The sequence below is a fragment of the Notamacropus eugenii genome, chromosome 5 (assembly GCF_028372415.1).
Source record: "Notamacropus eugenii isolate mMacEug1 chromosome 5, mMacEug1.pri_v2, whole genome shotgun sequence".
NCBI lineage: Eukaryota > Metazoa > Chordata > Mammalia > Diprotodontia > Macropodidae > Notamacropus > Notamacropus eugenii.
In genome coordinates, this window is record NC_092876.1 from 242,500,911 (window position 1) to 242,525,149 (window position 24,239).

A 24,239-nucleotide genomic window follows, 5' to 3' on the forward strand; every position below is an offset into this window, starting at 1 on the left:
GGGAAACATGAAAAGGCAAACAAGAAAGAGAAGCCATAAGGGACTCATTAAAGTTGAACTGTTTACATTCTTACATGGAAAGATGATTATTTGTAACTCATGAGACCTTTCTCAGTATTAGGGTAGTTGGAGGAAATATATATATGTATGTGTTTACGTGTATGTGTATGTATGTGTATATATGTGTAGGTATGTATATGTATATATGTGTGTATGTGTGTAGGTGTGTATACAGAGGGCACAGGGTGAGCTGAATATGAAAGAATACCTAAAAAAATTAAATTAACTGCTGAGAGGAATATACTGGGAAAGAAAGGGAAAGGTAGAATGTAGAAAATCATCTCATGTAAAAGGTAAGAAAGAGCTTCAGCAATGGAGGGGATGGGGGGGTGTGTGTGTGAAAGGGAATAAGTGAGCCTTACCCTCATGGGATTTGTCTTAAGGAAGGAATAACACATACTCAATTGGGTATGGAAATCTATCTTACCCTGCAGGAAGGCGGGGGAAGAGGATGAGAGAGAGGATAATGAAGGGCTGGCAGATGGGGGAAGGAGTAATCAGAAGCAAACACTATTGTGGGGGGACACATCAAGGGAAAGAATGGAATAAATGGAGGGCAGGACACGAAAGAAGAAAATGTGGTTAGTCTTCACAACATGACTGTTATGGAAGTGTGTTGCATGGCTACACATGTATGATCTACATCAAATTGCTTGCTTTCTCAATGAGAGTGGGTGGGGAGGGAGGAAAGGAGAGAATGTGAACTCAAAGCTTTAAAGATGACTGTTAAAAATTGTTTTTGCATGCAACCGGGAAATATGACGTACAGGCAATGGAATATAGAAATCTATCTTGCCCTACAAGAAAATAGAAGGGAGGGGGATTGATTGTAAAAGGAAGGGATGATGGAAGGGAGGACAGATTGCGGGAAGGAGTAGAAGGAAGCTGGGGAAGATGGGGAGAAAATTTAAAATTCAAAATCTCATGGAAATGAATGTTGTAAACTAAAAACAAATAAATTACATATTTAAAGAAATAAAGGCTACACTCAGATTTTCCACAAGTCAGATGCATGGGAGAAAAAATACAGTTATAATTAGACTAGTACAATATATAATAAGTAGGAAGTAGGAAAAATAACAATTAAAACAAAGAATACAGACAAACAGACAAGACAGGACAGAAAAAGGAGGCCATAAACAGTGAGGAATTTGTCCAGTATTATAATCATTGGTCTCTGTGTTGGTAGAGTGTAAAATGGTATGGTCAGCTTAATTTAAACTGTAGCCAACTTAAAAGCCTATCTGAGCTAAGAAGCAGTACACAGGTAAGAAAAGAATAATGAAAACAACCTTTGCTATGGAAGTTAACAGTGTCAGTTTTCCAGAGAAGCCATAAAGAACAACTTGAGAAGCTTAAATCTATCAATAGCAGGAAGTATGAAAACCAAGGAAAACATTCCAATGACCTGAAGGATTGTTCTACAGACATGCCTATGATATTAAAAACAAGTTATCCTCCCTATTTAAGAAGCTTTGGAAAGGATTTAAGGAATCTTTCTATACATAGGCTTATTACAGAAGAGGAAAAACTCATCAAAATTTAAGAAATAACCCAGAAATGAACTGGGAAGGAACAATAATACTAACAACAAAAATAAAAGTTACTACCTATATAGCACTTTAAAATTTGTGAAGTGTTTAGCTATTACCTTATTGGATCCTCACAAGGACCAAGGGTCTGTAGTTTACTTAAAGTGACATAGGCTAAAGGCTTGGGATAAAAAGAAGGGTAAATGGTTTAACAAATCTTTGTGGAGTGGGGTGGAGCCAAGATGGTGGAATAGGAAGAGGGACCTGCAGAAGCTCCCCCACATAGCCCATAAAATACCTGTAAAAAAGGACTCAGAAAATTTGTGGCCGAAGCCACAAAATGACAGAATGAAAGATTTCCAGCCCAAAACAGCCTGGAAGGCTGAACAGAAAGGTCTATTGCACCAGGAGTGGAGCTGAGTGAAGCCCAGTGTGGGTCACGTAACATGGCTGGGACAGTACCTGGAACAGGTTTCAGGGAGCCAGCAGCAGTTCCCATATTGCCCAACCCATAAATGCCAAAGACAGCTTCAAAGGTCAGTAAGAAAGCCTTTTTCATCTGAGTGAGAAGGGAATGCAGTCTGGCCCGCCAGCAGCAGCAGCATCCATTTTTGGAGCCCTCCGCCTAAAGCCCTAGGTGGAATTGAGCAGCTGATCTGAATCTCAGCCCTGAGCCCTGCCCTGGGGTGAGGAGGAGTGCTGGCAATGGAGTTGGAGACAACTGTGGAGAGAGAATTCTACTAGCAGATTCTGGGCAGAAAAGTTTTTGATTGCTCCCAGACCAGTGCACAGGCCAGGAGAGAAGTAAACTCCTCTCCTCTGATTGTGCCACCTTGAAGGAACTGAGAACTTACAGGGCCCCAGAATATACCTTCCTCTTGACAAAGGACTCAAAGGTCAAGTAATTGGTTGGGAAGATGCCTAAAAGAGGGGAAAAAAAATAAGACTATAAAATGTTACTTTCTTGGTGAACAGGTATTTTCTTCCATCCTTTCTGATGAGGAAGAACAAAGCATAACATCAGAGGAAGTCAAGGCTTCTGCATCCAAAACCTCCAAAATAAATATGCAATGGTCTCAGACCATGGAAGAACTCAAAAAGGATTTTGAAAATCAAGTAAGAGAGGTGGAGGAAAAATTGGGAAGAAAAATGACAGGGATGCAAGAAAATCATGAAAAGAGAGTCAACAGCTTGCTAAAGAAGACCCAAAAAATGTTGAAGAAAATAACACCTTGAAAAATAGGCTAACTCAATTGGCAAAAGAGGTCCAAAAAGCCAATGAGGAGAAGAATGCTTTCAAAAGCAGAATTAGCCAAATGGAAAAGGAGGTTCAAAAGTTCACTGAAGAAAATAGTTCTTTCAAAATTAGAATGGAACAGATGGAGGCTAATGACTTTATGAGAAACCAAGAAATCACAAAACAAAACCAAAAGAATGAAAAAATGGAAGATAATGTGAAATATCTCATTGGAAAAACAACTGACCTGGAAAACAGATCCAGGAGAGACAATTTAAAAATTATGGGACTACCTGAAAGCCAGGATCAAAAAATGAGCCTACACATCATCTTTCATGAAATTATCAAGGAAAACTGCCCTGATATTCTAGAACCAGAGGGCAAAATGAAAGTATTGAAAGAATCCACCAATCACCTCCTGAAAGAGATCCAAAAAGAGAAACTCTTATGAACATTGTAGCCAAATTTCAGAGTTCCCAGGTCAAGGAGAAAATATTGCAAGCAGCTAGAAAGAAACAATTCAAGTATTGTGGAAATACAACCAAGATCTAGCAGCTTCTACTTTAAGGGACAGGAGGGCTTGGAATAAGATATTCCAGAAGTCAAAGGCACTAGGATTAAAACCAAGAATCACTAACCCAGCAAAACTGAGTATAACACTTCAGGGGGAAAAGTGGTCATTCAATGCAATGGAGAACTTTCAAGCATTCGTGATGAAAAGACCAGAACTGAATAGAAAATTTGCCTTTCAAACACAAGAATCAAGCGAAGCATGAACAGGTAAACAGGAAAGAGAAAACATAAGGGACTTACTAAAGTTGAACTGTTTACATTCCTACATGGAAAGATAATATTTGTAACTCTTGAGACTCTTCTACACACACACACACACACACACACACACACACACACACACACAGAGAGAGAGAGAGAGAGAGAGAATATACAGAATGAGTTGAATAAGAAGGAATGATATCTAAAAAAAATAAAATTAAAGGATGAGAGAGGAATATAATGGGAGGAGAAAGGGAGAAATGGAATGGGATAAATCATCACTCATAAAAGAGGTAAGAAAAAGCTTTTTCAACAGAGTAGAAAAGGGAGGAGGTAAAAGGGAAAAAGTGAAGCTTACTCTCTTCATATTTGGCTTAAGAAGGAAATAACATGCTCACTCAATTTGGTATGAAAATCTATGTTACACTACAGGAAAGTAGGGGAGAAGGGGACAAATGGGGTGGGGGGGTGACAGAAGGGAGGGCAAATGGGAGGAGGGAGTAATTAGAAGTAAACACGTTTTTGGAGAAGGACAAGGTCAAAAGAGAGCATAGTATAAATAGGGGGCAGGAGAGGATGGAGGGAAATATAAGTAGTCTTACACAGCATGACTACTATGGAAGTCTTTTGCAAAATTACACACATATGGCCTGTATTGAATTGCTTGCCTTTTCATTGGGGATGGGTGGGGAGGGAAAAAGGGAGAGAAATTGGAACTCAAAGTTTTAGGAACACATCTTGAGAATTGTTTTTGCATACAACTGGGAAATAGGAAATACAAGTAATGGGGTACAGAAATCTATCTTGCCCTACAAGAAAAGAGATAAGGTAGGGATAAGGGAAGGCATGGGTGTCATAGAAAGGAGGGCATATTGAGGAAAGGTATAATCAGAATGCAAGGCATTAAGGGGTGGGGGGAGGGAAGAGATGGGGAGAAAATTTGGAACTCAAAATTTTGTGGAAATGAATGTTGAAAACTAAGAGGAAATAAATGAACATTAAAAAAAAAGAAGGGTAAATATATTCCATCTGCTCTTGAGACACTTACATTCAAATGGGGGCGAGGGGGAGGGAATACATGCTCTAAGAAATATTGATTACATAAAGTACATTGCTCATAATAAATGTATCATGTTTACAAAAACAGAAATGCATGATTTTATGTCATTGAGTTAGATATTTAAATAATTTATACTTAATTATATAAAACACATACCAATTTTACCATCATTTCCTAAAACTATACAACAACTATTTAAGTTTCCTAAAGAAACTGGTATAAAGGAGAGAAATGTTATTTACTTTATTACCTAAATTACTAAAACTAGAATTTTCAATAATATTTCAGAAGTGTCACAAATTATCAACCCAGCAAAAAAAAAAAAAGTAATCAGTAATATAAAAGGGCTATTTTATATGAAAATAACTCCAAAAATGGGCAGTCTTCCTTATGTCCCTAATGTTAAATTAGACCAGTTAATTTCTTCTTCATTCCTCAGGGGAAGGACTTAAACAGTCACAGAAGCTAATTGGATTTTTGTCCTTGCTCCTCTTTTTTCTCTACCTTCTCTACTATCTGACCTTTTCTCTCCATTTTTTTTTCTTCCCTCTGTCTTGTCCTTCCCTTGTTACCCTAACCACCTCTATTTATAGAAACTGGAATTACTACCAAGTCTCTGAAATTGGAAATACTTCTAGTTTTAGGTGTCAGATATCTGTCTCACTTCTGCCACATGACACTAGAGAGTACTATACTGCCAAAGTCTGATACCTACAACTGGCATTGAATTTTATGCTTAGGACTAGCTGAGAAACTAGATTTCCTACAGATCAACAGCTACAGTGTTTTGGGCAAAGGAAAAAGTATCAGTAAAGTCATACCAGGACTGTATACCCAACATGATCTCCTATTGTCTAAAATGTACCTTGCTGAGCAATGGAATTCTCTGAATTATTAAAAAAAAAAAGATAAGGTAGTAGTATTAAAAACAATAATAATTCATTTGTATAATACTTTAAGATTTATAAAAATGGTTCTTTAGGTAGTATAGAGAATTAAAATAAATGACTAAAAAAAATTATTAAATTTAATAAAAAATGTTAAGGTAACAAAAAAGGTCATCCTTTTTACAATATATTTCATTATGTAATAAAATCAGTAAATCATTTACAGAATGTGCTAGCACATGATGTACAAATATGAACCATCTCTCCATAAAAACTTTAAAGGGGCAAAGTTCAGAACAGCTCAACCAAATCTTCTAAAACATTACTTTAAAGGTAATTGAAATAAATGACTTCTGTTTATCTGCTTTCACACTATTCTACAACTCAAATTACAACTAATTTTAACTATAAGTTACAATCATTAGCTCTAATAAAAAACTGATTAAATAATCATGTCAAATAAACCATAAAACATACATCTTTAATCACTCTATAAAACTATTCTGTGAAATATTCCATATTCCATTACTGAGTACAAGTCTCTGTACATAACAGGAGCTTAAAAATAACTGTTTGATAATGGTGGCTCAATGAAGTAAAATTCATCTGTTATAGAAGATATATGAAAATTATCCAATAAAGCCATTTCTGACACCAGCTTCAGTCTTTCATCAGGAAAACAGGAGTAAAAGTGCTTGTCTTGCCTACCCTCAGATGGTTGTTCTGAGAGTAAATTAAAATTGTATATGTAAAGGACTACATACATAAATGTAAACTATCAGTTTTCCAATCTCAAAGTTTACTTTCAAAATAAAGATTTCTTTTCCAACCGAATACTGAAGATTTTAGAGAGGAATGAAAGAATAAGATTTTACTTTGGAACTTGAGTAATCTGTCTGTCTTATATACACAGTCAGACAACAAGCATTTATTAATTTTTTTACAGTACTAATGAGCATACTAAGCACTGCAATTAAAAAAAAAAGACCAAAAGAACCACGGTCTCTGCCCTCAAGATGCTCACAGGCTAATAATGGAGACAACATGCAAACACCCATGTATATATAAGATATATAAAGTGCAACTGAGAGATATTCTCCAAGGGAAAGACCTCTTACTGAAGGTAGGATTAAAAGTAGTAAAGTAAGTAGCCTGTAAAGTGAGGGAAACCAAGAGGCAAGTAAGGGTGACGCGCAATCTAGGTTTGGGAAAGCCATGGAGTCTGGAGAGGGAATGTATGTACTCTTTGATCCAGTGATACTGGCCTGCTGATTTTTCCACAAAACAAGACCATCTACCTCTTGGCTCCTGGCATTCTCTCTGGCTGCCCTGCCCTGCTTAGAATGCTCTCCCTCCTCTGCTCAAACTACTGACCTCCCTGGCTTCATTTAAGTCTCAACTCAAATCTCACCTTCCACAGGAAAGAGTTACTCTAAGAAGCAAATGAAATGAGAAAATGTGAAATACTGTATAAACTTTACAACACTATATAAATCTCCTGTCTTACACATTAAGGATACATGCATTTTGACCTGGAGATTTTGTCTGCTGAGGTGAAAAACACTCTACAAATAAGCTAATGCTACTGATGAAACATTCAATCCCTTTGGGCCAACGTGAAGATTCACCTATACCAAATTTAGCTCGGCTGAAAAACATACACTGTCACCACTGAGCCTGTACTTACAGCTTGGTAGAACTTTCTACAGTTTAGACCCTGCTGTTAAAGCCTTTGAGAATTCTGATCACTTTCAACACCACGATGAATCAATAAATTAAAATTTTAGTGGAAAATAAAAATGTTAGATTAAAAAAAAAAGTCCTCCTATACTGCCTCATAGCACCATGAAGGTGAGACTGAATTCTCAAAGGCTTGCTAGCCAACCTCAAGACCTATGTAGTCATTCCAAGCTAGAAAGGTTTCCAGAATGAATTCAGAAACAGTTCTGTTTTTCTAAATTTGGCCTTATTAAATTTGGAGAAATACATCACCAGTGGTCTGTCCATCAGGTTATAAATGTTTTTGCCCATAACATTTCATTAAACTAAAATGTGGAAGGGTTGTAATAAACAATAAAATATTAGAACCTTGAAGGAAGAAGTAGATGTTGTTTAGAGACTCAGAGACATTAATATCACAAACAATTTTATCCTTCAAAAACTTTTTAAAAACTTATACATCGTATTCGTTTTCTTAAGTACTAAGCTCCACACCAGATGTTACAAGCTCTCTCCTCCCCTTTATTCCATTACTGCTGCCTTTCCTTACATCTGCAAGGTCCTCCTCACAACTCTACCAGAGGAAATACTGTTTATTCTTAAAGGTCCAGCTCAAATACTACATCTTCTAATGCCTCCTTCTTGCTCCCACAGGCCAGAGATGGTCTCTCCTGATTTTAAATTGTCATAGCACATTTTCTGCACCTCCAAGATACTTTCACACTCTACTACTATAATTTATTTGTATATATATTATTTGTATACATTTGTATACAAATATACCTTTGTATAAGTCTCACAACATGAGATTTAAGCCTGGGAGACACATTTTTATCTTTTATACCTTGCACATAATAGCTATTCAATTAATATTTATGTTTGTTGAATTGACTATTGAGGCAAATATCAGGCAAATATCTCCTTCCCATTAAAATTTATTTGGACTTACAAATTTTACAAAAACAACAATTAAAGTTTTTTTTTTGACAATTCTCTCTATACAAGACAGAGAAAATATGACTAAACAAATATCCTATATCAAAAAGATCTGGGAGTTTTACAGAGTGTAAACTCAAAAGAAATTGAGTGTAATAGGGCAGTCAAAAAAAGGCAATGCAGCCTCAGGCTGTATTGGGAGAAGCACAGTGTTCTGAAGGAGGGAGGGCTCAGTTCTGCCTTCCTCTGCCCTAGTTAGACTGCATCTAAAGTATCATTTCCAGGTCTGGGTGCAACACTTGGGGAAGGACACTGATAAGCTGAAGCTGAAGAGAATATCTAAGAAGGAGAAAAGACTTGAGTTTATATTAAATTCGGATTGGCTGAAAGACCTTGGGTTATACAGTCTGAGGAAGATCAGGGAAGGGGACAGTATGGGGAAGGGAGATAAGGAAGGGAGGAAGGGACAAAGGGAGGAAGGAAGGAAGGAAGGGACGAAGGGAGGAAGGAAGGAAGGAAGGGACAAAGGGAGGAAGGAAGGAAGGGAGGAAGGAAGGATATGGGAATGGAAGAGTTAACTTGTGCTGCTTGTCTCACAACTTCAAACTGCCACTGTTGTGCTTCCTCCATTTTCAAAGAGGACTAAGGAGGGTTAAATGACTTAAGTGAGGCAGAATTACAAAAAGTCATCAGTTTCACTCTTTTTCAGAGTCTTGGAAATTTGGCCATAGGAGAAAAATTAAGACAATCAGCGATGGCGTGGGATTCAATGAATGACCCTGACATCTTCAATGTCTGACCAAAGTCTAAGTGCTCCATAGCACCTGCTTCAGCTGTCTTTATTTCCTATTGGAACACCCACCCATTCCACCAGAGGAAGTCTTCACATGCTTGGGGTAGACACCCCCCTAATTCCCCAACAGATTTAAAGCCTGTTGGTTACCCTCAATCTGGTTTTAGCCCATCTGCCAAGACGGTTTACTGGGGTGTGCTTACTGCACATGCTACAATACAGCTTCTTGGATCCATAGAGGAGAGTTGGGTAAAAGGTAAACACCATAGGCAGATGAGCATCACTTAAAAGGAATTGGCAAGCCCTTACACCAGAGCTGCTATGCCCCAAGTCAGAACTAGTACCAATAAGGTAGAGATTTCAGAAAGGCAAATTGAGAATTGATGTAAGGAAAAAACTTTCTAAGAATCAGTCATCCAAATGGACTGCTTCAGGAAGTTGTTGAGTTTAGCTTCACTAGGTTTTTAAGCAAAGCTGGGTGATCCCATATCCAAAATGTTGTAGAGGGAATACCTTTTCAGGTAATGGTTGAAAGAGATGGCCTCCAAGGTCCCTTCTAATACTCAACCATAATTCTAAAGATTAAGACCTAAATCCAGGTTTCTGAATTCTAATGAAAAATGTGAACCAAAATAAGGCACTATTTTATGAAGACACGCACCTGTGTCTTCATGAATCCACAAACCTGAGGAGACAAACAGAGGTGGTAACCCTGTGGTAACAGATGGGAGGAGGTTCAATAAAGGCTGAGTTTCACAGCAGTGGCCAAATAAAATTGGAAACATACTACTTTATAGGACCTTCAATATGTTAGGATATCTGCTTCCTTTCCTGACCTTAGAACATTTTCTCTTTTGCCCTTGTATACCAATGTTACCGTACCACTAACGTACTTCTGAACCCTGTTTTCCTCTTACATCTAGTCCTTAGTTGTTTGTTAGCTAGTACTACCTGTTCTGATGATGGCACTATTGTTAACTGCTCCTGCCCACAGTCAGATGTCCTGCCAACATTGCAGTCCATGCTTTGAAGAGTTCTCAATTATGACTCCTGGCATGGTGTTGGCCCTGGCCCAAGTCCTTGCCCCAGCCCTGGAAGGGTCAGAAATACAATAAAGCATCCTTTAGATAAAAGAGGAAGTGACTGTTATTCTGAACCTGATTCTGACTAAAAGAAAGGAAGATAAAGTGAAGATAAAGTGAAAAGTACAACCTTGGGAAAAAGTGACCTTGTCATATTAAATTTTCTAACAGCCAAGGAAGGCAATGGCATAGATAATCTGACAAGTACCCTACAACTTTGGAAGAGAAAATTTTTACAAGTTCAGAGAATTTTGATCATACTGCCCAACCCTCTAAAAAACTGAGTAACGAGGAAAATTCTAACAGCAAGATCACAACCAATCCTTTTGAGGGAGAGAAGAGGCATCTACAGACAGAGCTCCTAGGGAGTCCTCAGATGATCTCAGATTTTAAAAAGATATGCACAAAAGAAGGAAGCAAGGACACAAAACTGAGGGCAAATACAAAAGTGTATTCTAGTCCTACATTAATAGTGACAGGGGACTGAAACATAGAATGACTTAGGCTTACAAAAAAAAATTTATAGAAAACAAAAAAGCTTTTGTAGTTAGGTTGGGGCAAGAAAAATAACAAGGAAGCAGAGTCAGAGATTAAGATAGGCAAACTGCAACAAGGGACAGTTTAATATTACTTTTGATAAATGCACATATTTTTACCATCAGAAAATTCAACTCACTAAAGCACAAAGGTATTTATTACGTGATAAGTTGACACAAATGCGCTAAAGGCTCAATGTCTTGATTTGGCTCTACATTTAAGATCTCTTATAATTCTGAGGACCTATGATACTATGAATTAAATGTATTTAAATAAAAATGGAAAACCTACTCTTAAGTGTCTAAAAGAACAACATTTTACTGTGATTTATTTGCAAATCACTGATCACCATATATCACAATATTCATAAGCTAGCTAATTTGTGAAAAACAGAGAACAAAAACCTATATTTTACCTAAGAACAAACTAAAATGGCATTACAGTCTGTAATGTTTAAGATTATTACTAGAATTGTTAGAATGAATGGTTTTTAAAAGTTTTTCCTCCCCCAAATCATCAAATAATATCAAGGTGTGTCAAATGAATTAAAAAATTTTGTGCTATTAAACTAAGCAATAAGGCCAAAAAAGGGCCCTTCATCCTGCCTGGCAAGAAAACTGCCGAAGAACTGTAACCAGAAAGGCAAGATTTTCCACAGTAGTACAATAGGGCCACTCACCATTCCTTTATTGCCGCAATCACTTTAGGTTTAGGCCAAATTCCCATTGCATCCTTGAGCCATTTATTAGAATAATACACACACACATACACATACACACACACACACACACACACACACACACACATACACACACACACACACACACTCTATTCAAAAAGATCTGTGAATTCATGAGTTTAGATGCTCCATCCAGTGATGTAGCTTTACAAGCCATCCATTCCTGCCTATATTCTGTGACTTACTTTACCTTATGTTTGTTTACTACAGAGGATCTCTACATCAATGTTCCCCACATTTTAAGGACACCAGAAGAATAATCTACTATGTTCCAGCACTATGCTAGGTACTAGGGATATATAACCAAAAATGAACTGTCTGTCCTAAAGGAGTTTAAGTCTACTAAATAAGTAAATACTATATGTATCCATTACACATATACACTTTAAATACAAAGTAACTGGGGTGGGAGGTGAAGTAGAAATAAATAAAGGGATGAGGAAAGGCCTTATAACAACTAAGCAGAAGGTTGAATGGATCTAGAGACTATAGATGAAGTAGAAGCGGAAGGACAGCATTCTAGCCAGAGGGGACACCCATCAGAGTCCTGTCCTATGTTGTAGCTGACTCACTCCCACTGTGCTTTCCACTTCATTGCCCTCTCTGGGACACTGAATTTCAGTTCTCTAGAGACTGCAGTGTTGTATGAGTCACAGCCATACAACATCCATAAAGATAGGCCTTTGCTTCAGGAAGAAGTCTGGAGTCATTAAAGGAACTCTTTAATTCCCAGAAGGTAATCTAATCCACTCTCTTCTTTTTTAATTTTGGGTGTACACTGTTCATTTGTACTATCTGACCCAGCTATATCTAGTGACAGACAAACTCTCTATAAACTGTCCTATCAACTGTGTGTCACAGTTTAAGCAAATGGTGTCAAATTCAAATAACATTTAGTACAGTGCCTGCAACTGTATAGGCTCTTCAGAAATGTTTTTTGATTGATTATTGAGTGATGAGTAGAAATACATCCCTACAGATCCACAGACTGACTTAGAAAACCACAAGTTAACATTATGTTGTGCTGCATTTTTATTTATTTTACTAAGTATTTCCCAATTATAATTTAATTTGGTTCACACTCCACAGTTTTGCCAGAGTGAGTCTGATACTTCTAATCTAGGTAATATAGTCTTCTTCCATGTGGTTTTTACTGTATGGATGACTGGGACAAATTCTTATACTTGGGTTTCTGAAGTATGATAACTAGAAATTAGTCATTAATTTTATTTGACTATAATTATACCACTGGCTTTCAGGCTACAAAGTTATTTTGCAAAGAAATAAATTTTATTCAGCATTAACATGTAATTCTATTAATTAATTACAAAAAATTTCTATTTGCCCCCTAAAACCAACAGGATAATATTTCATCATCTGCATTACCAACAATTCAGGAAGCTATTCAGATACATAATATCTTTTTGATAAAGAAAACATTAAACTCAAAGTTCTGGTGTTTAAAACTATAAATTTTACAACCATAGAGAAAATCTTTCCAAAGGTAAAAGAAATATGGTGATTGAGGAACGTGTAATCAGTTGGAGATGTAACTAAAAAAGGTTAATTTAGTCCAACCCCTTCATCTTACCAACAGAAACACTGAGACTTAGGTTAAGTAACCTGCTCAATATCAAAGGGAGGTTGTAAATATCAGGAAGGGAGTCAAGTCCTGTAATTCTGCCATATTCAATCACAGAATCCCAGAGGCAAAAAGAATTTCAATTATCCAGTCCTTTGCTTTGCTGCTGAGCCAAAATCAAAACCAAACCATCAAAGACAAGTGAACTAAAGAGATCCTAGGAAAGAAATGACACACTTCTCCTCTGTTGACTATTTCAGTTTTTAAGGACCATCAAGCACTTCCAGCATTGGTATCCCTATTTTTATTCATCTTGACCACTTTATCTGGCTCTCCTATTCTCTCATGTTCTTTGTCTCCTGTACTACTTTCTCTTCTTTCACTGCTTGTTAAATACTGAGTTTCAAAGCCAGCTCTTCAACCCAAGTCTTCTGAGTCCAAGATTAACATTATTATCACTCCTCTGCTACACTCAAGCCTTCTGGAAGTCAATCAATCACAACAGCAACTCAAATTTTTATAGGATTTTAAGATTTATAAACCAATATCCCTATGATATGGGTAATACAAATATAGCTCTCAGTGTACAGATGAGGACACTGAGGCACAGAACAGGCTAAGAAGTTGTTGAAGCTCAAATGAGAAAAAGTATGTAAATTACCATATAAAAGTCCGTTATCATTACTATCATCATCATTTTCCTCTGCAAAAAGGCAAAATTTTGTACTACTGAAAATGGCAACATGACCCTTCCATTTCCCCACCAGGCACATAGCCCTGGGTTCATTCAGTCTTGCTCATTCAGTATAGTCTGATTTATCTCCCCCTTTTCCTTTACCCTGTATCCGTTAAGACCAAACTCATCACTTTGTTAATAATAACAGGCATTTACATTTTATACCCTGCATGGAACTGTGTTCTGGTGGATGATGAAATTTTCAGTCATGAGAAGTTTATCAGCAGAGACTAGGCAAAATTATAAAGTAAGTAATCTGTCTTTAGCACACGTGTATCTATTCCAGTCACTCTCCCACTTCTGGGTACATCCTATTCCTTTTCCCAAATCATTTATGAGGAACAAGCTAACCAAAATCCCCTATAGTACTTCACAAATGCCTACCTTAGTCAAAGTACTCCAAACTCTTCTTCACCCTTATAATAAAACTTTACTTCTTTAATAAATTATTTCAATTAGGTAATATGAAAAGAAGTTATCATCAGATTAAATCTAAGTATGCTGAGGTATAAACCGTTAATAGGTTTAAGCTTTTCCAGGTTGTATAGCATTTAGCTCTTAAAAAACTGGTTAAACAAAAGTTACCCTTAACTGGAATAATGTAGGAGAGATACTTTTGAACAAAGATTGCTTTTTTTTTGTGAGACAATGAAAACAACATAACCCAATTTATTCTCTACTTTGGCTTTCACCACCAGAAAAATTTAGAGCTAAATTTATTGCCAAAGTGGTATAATCTATTCAATTCAATTGCCTGAAAGCATCTACTACTCTGTTTAATCTCTTATCTTAAAGTAGGGTTGAGTCTGTAAATCACAGTAAGTACTTCTTCAGTAGTAAAGGTTACAAAGAAACCTTAAAAAGAAAAAAGTGAGGCTTTCCTAAGCCTTATTTTAGTTGAGTCTCCCTCATACAGTTTCCACCAAAGTGCCAAGTATAGCAATTACTTTTGTGCACAGCGCCTATCTGTCCCCAAGCAGAAGAGAAGCCAAAGTTGTGGCAACATTGTGAAATGTAGAACAAGCACTCAGCTGGTAGTCTAGAAATATGAGAGTCTACACAACCTCTCTGGGTCTCGGTTACCTCCTCTGTAGAATGAGGTGGTTAAGAGTGGATAAAGTCTCAAATGCTATAATACTAGTTTTACACACTTGCTTTTGAAACCTGCTGATATCCTGATCTGTTTTCCCTCTTTCCTCTTTACCCTTTTCCACCAGGAGTCCTGTGACTGCTAACTTTCTACCATCTGCAGGATCTTATCATCCTTTATTAAATCAAACATTCTTTATTTAAGGAGAATGGGGTGACAAAAAGAAGATTGGCTTTGGAGTCAGAAGACCTGGATTTGCATCTTGGGACCAATGCTAAATATCTATATAAAATGAGGAAAATTTTGTTTCAGCAAAATATGTATGACAGAGTAAGACATTTTATTACTACCCTTACAGAACGTTCCATTTTCCCAGACATTGTACCCTTTTCACCTAATTTGGCAAAAAATTAGGTTTACAAAGACACCATACACCTTCAATAGGTGATATCTCTAAATTATCCCTATTTTGCAGATTACAAAGCTAAGCCTGAAAGATGTGCAGTGATTTTCCCATTGTTACACACCTGCAAAGTGTCCATGGAACTGAAACTCAATCAGACCTTTCCTGGAGCCACATCCAACACACTTGCCCATATACACAGTGCTCTATACAAGAAAAGAGAGAAATGGTGGGGACAATTTTTTTAAAAGCACCACAGACCTTCTCTTTGAGTCTATAAATATACTATGTCTAAAACTAGCCCTCAACAGCAAAGCAGCGCCATGGACAGAGATTCAAACACACTTAACTGGCTCAGAGGACCAGGGCAAGTCATTGATTGGTCAACAATAAGTCCCACACCAAGTCCATTAGGTCATTGTTTGGGTCCCACTTGACTCAGAGTGAATGTAAACAGCAACTGTCTCAGTTTGTGCCAGAAACCCAGAGGGTCTTCCCCTCCCAGACTTTTTTTTAAACTAGGTAAAGAGGCCATTTTCGACCTTAATCACTGAATGGGTGTTGCCTCAGTCAAACTGAGACCTGTTAAAAGACCTAAGCTTAAAAGGGCCAAGGTCTCCCACTTCATCCAGGACCTTCTCCAGTTGTCCAAGCTCTATATCTTGCCACTAGACTCATACGGCTCTGGAAGAGCATCATGGTCCTCTTCCAGAATGAAGAACATACAACAACAACCCTAGGTAAGTCATAAACTCTCAGCCTGAGTTTCTTCATTTGTAAAATGCGGATAAAAATAGCACCTACCTCCCTGGATTGTTGTGAATGGTCAATGAAGTAATACTTCTAAAGCACTGTGCAAACCTCAAAGCACTATATAAATGCTATTATTATTGTTATTAAATGTAAATTTACTTGTCTCTTTTCAAGGACTTGGTCAAAAGAAACAGGAGCATGTTTGTGCTGGTCTTCTCCCCTTGCAGCTCCAGTTCCTTAACTCTTCCTAACCCCTCCCTCCAATTTCTGAATCTAAACTATGCTTTCTAAAGTTAGGGGATCTAGATCCAACCCCACCATTAGCCTCTCCTCTGTGCCACCAACTCATACCTAGGTCTCCATCCCAACTGGGTGGGGCTGGGGTTGGGAAGTAGGGAATGCCCTGCAAAATGATCTTGGTTTCATTCTTAAAGCACAGAGTTCACAGATAGTCTTATATCATGGACCAGAGTTGCTGCTGCCTCAAATCCTCAGGAGGGAGCTCAGATCTGCAGGCAGGGGATAGGGGACAGAAGACCACAGAGAGAGGGAGAGGAGAAGGAAGGGGAAGAAAAAGGCAGGGGTTAGGAGCAAAAGTAAAGAAGGTTTCTGTGGAGCTGTGGGTGAAGCAGTGAGTGGGAATCAGGCAATCAAGGTACAGTCATTAAGGGCTTACCTGGAGGACTGGGGACAAAAGAAAAAGTGAAATAAACCTTACCCTTATAGGAAGTGGGAGAAATAACTGCTGGGGAGTATGTTGCTACAAAGTTAAAGGGGATTTCTATACCCACAAGGACACCAGAGATCCAAGAGCCAGATATCTCCCTTAGCTTCTTAAGCCTTCAGGACTTCCTCACCCTTATATGGAGATTTCCATTTTCTGGCCCCTAGTTAACTCTTTCCTTCCCTCTTGCTGAGCTAGCTTCTCCCTAATCGAACAAGGCTCCACTTACAGTGGCTCTTTGAGACCTGGGCTTCCATTCCATGCCTTTATTCCAGGTCAGCTCCCCACCAGTTCCCAGGTAAGCTTCTCCTCCTCCCCACCCCTGCCCCATGCACCCTACACTGGCCAAGCACAATTAACAACCACAGTAAGAACCAAGAGAATGAACACCAAGAGCATGAATCACTGCGTAAGGATCCAATCCCTGCCTCCACCTCAGGACTTGTTCCTCTTGGCTCCCTGTAGGGCATACAATCCAGGGAGCAATTTCTTTACAAATATGTTAAAGATAATCATAGGACAATAGGTCCGGAGCTAGATGAGACCTCAGAAAACATCTTTTCATTTTACAAACGAGGAAACAGAGCCCCATGAGGTTTAGTAACATACCCAAGGTACACAAGTAATGAAACATATCATCCTTATGAGAAAAAAGTTCAGTGTAGTGTAGAATACTGGACTCCCATGGGAGTCAGGAAAAACCTGGACTTGAATCCTGCTCCAGAAACTTACTAGCTATGTCGCTATGGGAAAGTCCTTTAACCTCTACAAGCATTAGGTCCCTCATTGGAAAAATGGGGCTAATGGTCTTTATCTCACAAAATGGTTATAGGGATTAAAGGAGACTATGTACATAAAGTACCATATAAATCTAAGTTATTATCATCTGTTCATGGAATCACAAAAAAACTGTCAGCACTGTTGCTAATTATAGATACTAGAGAACAAACAGAAAAGGAAAGTTAAAAAAAGCTGAATTTGCCACGTAAAAGTAATACTAATTACACTCATTTATGTGAACTGAATTCCATAGTGCCTAACTGCAACCAAGAACAATAATGATCAAGTATATCTAAGGACCACAAACTTAGAATTAGATTATCTAGTCTACCTAATTTTACAGACAAAGAAACTGAGCTTCAGAGAATTTAAGTAACTTGTCTAGAGTCACACAGATATCTGAACCAAGGCCATCTGTCTCCACATACACATATACTTCATATACACTTCTAATTCCACCACACTATAATGAACCTTCATTAAACAGGAAAACTTAATTTTAAGTTTTCATTAATTACAGCATGTTCTTAACAGCATGCATATTCTATGTCTCCAGTATGTTGTTCATTCAGCAGGGCTGTCTGCCAACAACTTTAAAAAATTACACGAACGGACTTCCAGATGGGAGTGGGCTTTGATAATCAAACTAAGGATTTTGTATTTTATCCAAAAAACAATAGGGAGCCATTGATGATTTTTTAGTATGAAGGTGACATGGTCAGATCTGTTTTAAGAATATCAATATGGCAACTGTGTGGAGGACTCATTAAGAGAGGGGACAGGGTAGAAACAGAAAGGCCAATTGGGAGGCTATGGAAAAGTCCAAATCAGAGGTGGTGAGGGCCTAAACTAGGATGGAAGACACATGAGTAGAGAAGGAAACAAATCAGAGAGATATAGAGGTGGAAGCAATAAAACTTCACAAATAACTGTGTGTTGAGGGTGGGAAAAATTCAAGAAAGGTTGCAAGTTTAGAAACTTGGGTGATTGGAAAGATGGTCATGATGTCAACAAATATGGAGAGGTTTAGAGAAAGGATGGGATTTGGGAAACAGTGCAGTTCTGTTTTGGACACAGTGAGTTTGGGTCTAACAAACAGTATTTTCTAACTGGAAGTGAGATTAGGGCTGGATATACAAAGTCATCTGCACAGAGATAAGAATATCTAGAAAAAGAAGAAAACCCTAAACCAAGTCTTAGCATAGGCCCATACTTAGTAGTCAAGAAGGGAAGGATGTGCCTCTGACACTCAATGTTCCCTTCAGACTGGACTACTTGCTGTTTCCCATACACTGACAATTCATCTCCCACATTGTATCCTCAGACAGGCCATCCTCTCATGACTAGAATGCTCTCCTTCCACATCTCCACTTCTGGGAGCCCTCCTATGTACAGAGAAGTGCCACTTCCTAGAAGTCTTCCTTGATGTTGCCAGTTGTTGGGTATTTTCTACTTCTGAAATATGAAATGTCATATTTTTTTGCTTATGAACCTAGAGATTCTCTTGGCCTATCACATTAATCCAAACAACTCAGCCCGACATTTATTTGGTTCCTTCCACCTTTCCACACTAATCTGTCTTTATTTCCTAATAGGGTTCCTTCTACTGTAAGTTCCTTAGTTTTTCTACATATGATTTGTAGCTAAATCTTGTATCTTTGCCTCTGCTCATACTCTTCAGTCCTTTCATGCTGGAGAAGTAGAGGCTTTTTACTTTGTACATATTTTGTAATTATGTATCCATGTACATCCCTTTCTCCATCAATAGAAAGTACTTGCCTTGAAGGCAGAAATTACTTCCTTTTTGGATTCACAACAAGAAGCATATCCTCTAACATATGGTAGGTGTTCGATAAATGCTTTTCCAATAGAATTCACTGCATTTCTGAAGTGAAGGACTTGACATCCCACTTCTGAAACTGGTTAACACCTCATTCTGGTTTCTCTGCTTCTCCTGCTCCCCTGGTCTTGTATGGTACAGAGGAACAGAAAAAGAACACTGGATTTAGCCCTGGGTCCAAATCCAACTTCAGTCAGTTACTACATCTGTGATCTTGAGAAAGTCACTTATCTTCTCCTGGCCTCAGTTAACTCATCTGTAAAATGAGCAGACTGATCTAGATGGCCTTCCAACTCAAATCTATGACCCTCTCTTATATCTGTTTTCTAAAACAATGTTTTCATCTCATCACAATTCAAGGGTCTACACAATGATTCTCTACTGAATAGTATCAAAATTATTATTCAAAGCCTACGTCCAATATTTCCCCTCACTTCAGGTTCTCTCTTGTCCCCTCAATTTCACCAACATCTTATCTTTTAACCCTAATCTTGAGAGATATAAAGAACATGAACTGGAAGTAAAAAAGACTGAAGGATATGAGCAGAGGCAAAGATAGAAGATTTAGCGACAGTCACATGTAGAAAAAGTAAGGAGCTTAGAGTAGAAGCAACCCTATTAGGAAGTAAAGACAGATTAGTGTGGAAAGGTAGAAGGAACCAAATAAATGCCAGGCTGAGTTGTCTGGATTAATGTGATAGGCCCAGAGAATCTCTTTAGATTCATAAACAGAGAAATATGATTAAGCAAAACCTAAAGACAATTATTCAGAAAGCCAGTTGTGAATGAAGAAAAACTAAAACCAAAATATACTGATAGGGAGCCTGTTACAGGCATTCCTAAGGGCCACAACTATATTGTTAGCTCCCAAAACTGAAGGTAATAACTGTGACATAAGGCAGCTAGGTGGGGAAGCAGTGACTCAGGTCAAGAAGACCTGATTCAAATCCAACTTTAGACACTTGGTAAATGTGTGACCCTAAGCAAGTCACTTAATTTCATTTGCCTTGGTTTCCTCATCTGTAAAACAGGGAGTCAGACACAACTGAACGTGACATGAACTGTGTAGAAATATTTAAGCATGATGCTATAAATATTTGAGATAGAAAGCTAGAAGGCTAAAGAAGAATAAGTAACAGCAAAGTGTTAAGCCTTGGGTAGTATTAAGTTGGATGATAACATTAATGGTGAATTTCTAGTTAGATAAATTCATCTGGCCACCTTTACCTCACCTTACACATGTGAAGCTCATTTTTTAAAAACCAAACATAGGATTTTATAGGTATTTTCTCATTCAATTTCATTTTATTAGATTTGACCTAATGTTCTAACTGGTCATGATTTTTTGATATCCTGATTCTGTCCTCTAATGTTGTTAACAATCTATCTCAACTTGGTGCTATCCATAAATTACATAAACATGTCACCTATGTCTTTATGGTAAACAACATAAGGCCAAAAGCAGATCGCTAGGGGCTGTATTAGAGACCTCCTTCCAAATTAATATTGAACTATTCACTAGTAATTATTCTTTGGGTCTGGCCATTCAATCAGTTCTGAAGCCACCTAATTATACTATCTAGTCTCTATATCTTGTCCATACAAAATGAAAATGTTACCTTCAATTCAACAAATAGCTATTAATGGCCCAATATTACCAATGTAATGTGCTAGTCCCTGAGTAGACAGTAGAAATTATATAGTCCTGTATTCACCAAGTTTATAGGCTACTGTTACAGAAATTGCTATAGCCAAAAAAATTAACACTTAATGACCAACCTTCTGGAGATGAACATTTTTGAACCCAGTGAGGGCAGTAGACAGATAAGAGTCACTGGAAGCCTTTCAAATTCAACAAGAGCTGACAAAGCTTGTGCCTTTATGTTTAACATTTAAAAAATCATCCCCATTATAGCACATGACATCTATGGACTTAGTCTCCACTGTATTAATTTGCAAGCACCACTATATAAAAAAAGATGCTTCTATTGTTGCTCCTTCTACATACACTGTATATGTAGGTATGCTTTCTAAGGCTCAATCACAACTTCTTTCAGATCCCTCAGTAAGACCTATTAAATTACTTCACACAGAGACACTGGATAAACGTTGAGGACTAAATTCAAGTATTGAAAACCGTAGAGTATGATATATCTCTCATTATAATTTATCTATCATGACAATACTAATTCCTACTACATAGAGACTGAAATCAAAATGAAGCATCAGTAGATACTCCTAAGTCAGAGGTCCTTAACGTAACTACAGAACCCCAAGGCATTCACAGATAAATTTCTAAGGGCTGATAAACTTGGATGGGGAGAATTCACGTCTTTATTTTCACTAACCTCTAACTAAAATTTAAGATTTCTGCAATTATTTAAAAATGATTCTGAGAAGATATGCACAGATTTCACCAAACTGTCAAAGTGTTCCAACACCCAAAGCAAAAAAAAAAAAAAAAAACGGTTAAAAGCCTCTGCTGTAGACTTTCTAGACCATGATTCAACAGCATTTCATTTTTAGGATTTCACTATTATCTTATGCATATGGCATCCAAAAGAATAGAATCAATATTACTGGATCTTTCATAAAAGCCAAAATGAAACTTTATAAAATAATTGCTGTTATAAGTCCTGTCAGAGGAAGAATATATACAAACCCTTGGCGAACACAATCAATAGCTCTTCACTAACCAACTCGCAAAAGCAGGTTCATTTTTTTATGACCCTGCAGGTCCTGCATAAAACAATAAATTGTAATAAAGATTTCTTTTCCCCAGGCCTTTACAGGATTCTGCAGACTCTGCAAATGGCTCACTGCAGGAGAACTGTACCTTCCAGCTGTCTACCAAGGGTAGACAAAACCTCTGCCAAACCAAACTTATATTTTATTTCATGGTTACTATCTTCCTCCTCCTTTTTTTTTTTTACTAGACCATCAGAACAGGCAACCAAAACTGAAGAATAAATCTGTTCAGGCAAAAATCAAAAGAAATTACAATAGAATATTGTTGAACCCCAAATTACTGTACTTGTGAAATGGCAATAGGACACAAAAACAATGTCTTGGTGAACTAATATAAAACAAGTAATGAGAACCAACTAAGTAAACAAGTATCACAGTGCCAGAAATTGTATACATAGCATAAATGTTCATTACACCCACTCAAAACGAATTAAATCTGGCCTGCAAAACTAAAACGGATCTTTCACATTCACCAAAGCCCAATGCTTTCTTTCTTAGCCCTTCTTCCTATTTGCTACATTCTAGATTAACAGGATATAATTATCTGCTTTTAGTCAATAGAGTCCCTTTCAAGAAGCAGATTCCCATGATGCTATAATAAAAATCAAAAACACTATTATTTGTGCCTATTTAATTTGTTTCCCTCCCCAAATCTGATAAACTTCTGGAGCATCTTGATTTCCTTTAAGCTCTCAACAAATAGGATCATCTCATATGTTTGTAATTGTTGGAAGTGATCAAAAGACTTTCAAACTGAGGATTTTACTTTATAGATAACACTGCGACCCTGACTTTTTTTTAAATCTGTGTGCCAGTGCCTCAGAAAGCATTCTATTCTCAGAAGATTACAAGCTCTTTGAGGGAAGTAACTGTTTTTAATTTTTATGACTGCATTGCCAATATAGAACTCATGTTACATGAGCACCTTGCTTATAATAGGCACTTATTTGTAATTGGATTGGATTCTATTCACAAGAATAGAAGCTAGGTGATACTCATTACATATGAAATGGGAAAAATATTTTGCCCATGATTATTAAATGAACTATGTTTTTGTTTGAAATATGGTAACATTATTAACAGCAGCATTTTTAAACAAAACATATGTATTTTCAACAGGAAAAATCAGGGTTTTTTCGTAGAATGTGAAAATGCAAAATTTCATGATGTCAGTGAGCAGAAGAAAATAAATTTGGGGAAAAGAGACCAAGGTCTGACTTGCGCCCTTCATCTAAATTCCATATGCCTATTTCTTCATATGTGAAACCTGCCCTGAACTTCTCTCTTGGTTATTATGAAGACTCGAGCACATAGTGGATACTTGAATGGTTGTAGATGATAGTAAATGCTATAGACCACAGGACCATCTGTGTATTTGTCCTTCATTGCCAAAGAAGACCATGCCATCAGAGAAATAATGACATAACTGGCACTTGACTTTATTTTGAGTGAGGGAGGGCTGTGCAGGTCACCAGCCTCACTTCTCCTCCACAGCCATCTGAGTCCAGTGACCAGATATTCATCAGGATGACTGAAGATGACCCAGGATGAGGCAGTTGGGGCTAAGTGACTTGCCCCAGGTCACATAGCTAGTGAGTGTGAAGTGTCTGAGGTGAGATTTTAACTCCGGTCCTCCTGACTTCTGCACTGGTGCTCTATCCACTGCACCACCTAGCAGCCCTACAGGACCATCTGATTATAGATTTAAAGCTGAAAAAAAATCCCTTGGAGGTCATCTTGCCCAATCTCCTCAATTTGCAGATGAGGAAACTTAAACAGGGAAGCTAAGAATCTGGCCAGTCCACACAGCTATTAAAATTGTCAGAGGCAGGATTTGAACTCAGGTCTTCCTGACTCCTACTATAAAAACAAAAGTTAACACTAATAAAAATAAAAACATTCAGTTGTAAGTTAATACTGAAGTAAAAGTAACGTGTTTCAAGTTGGGCTTATTTTTTGACTTAGATGTTTTTAAAGTCTGCTTTGTCAGCTTTAAGTTTCTTCAGGGTCAATGGAAAAGAGATAAAGAAGGTGCTCACCTCAAAGAGTCCCTTAATGTTTGTGAAAGATGAATTGGGAATAGTGAGTGACGTTTTAGCGGTTTATCTGAACAGCAGACATTTAATTATCAGACATCTACGAAATAAGAATAGTGATTTAAAATGCCACAAACTTAAGTACAAAGAACACTGGTTTAGGAGCAGTAGTCAGTCTTTCTAGTCCTAAA

At 37.5% G+C, this 24,239-nt stretch overlaps 1 protein-coding gene and 1 long non-coding RNA gene across 8 annotated transcripts in view; one reads left to right on the forward strand and one right to left on the reverse strand.

The window, feature by feature from the left end:
• Window positions 1–24,239, reverse strand: part of SESTD1 (SEC14 and spectrin domain containing 1) — a 148,899-nt gene that overhangs the window by 121,894 nt on the left and 2,766 nt on the right. For 2 of the 7 annotated variants that reach the window (XM_072612522.1, XM_072612520.1), the window contains exon 1: window positions 15,292–15,535. The exons of the other annotated variants lie outside the window; for them this stretch is intronic. The gene's annotated coding sequence lies outside the window, so the exon portion shown is untranslated. Of the gene's footprint in view, window positions 1–15,291; window positions 15,536–24,239 lie in introns of those variants that run through there. 7 annotated transcript variants of the gene reach the window in all.
• The window catches only part of LOC140505937 (uncharacterized), a 28,793-nt gene continuing 20,095 nt past the window's right edge, over window positions 15,542–24,239 (forward strand). The window contains exon 1 of the long non-coding RNA XR_011967711.1: window positions 15,542–15,907. This is a non-coding gene — a long non-coding RNA (uncharacterized lncRNA). The remainder of the gene's footprint in view (window positions 15,908–24,239) is intronic.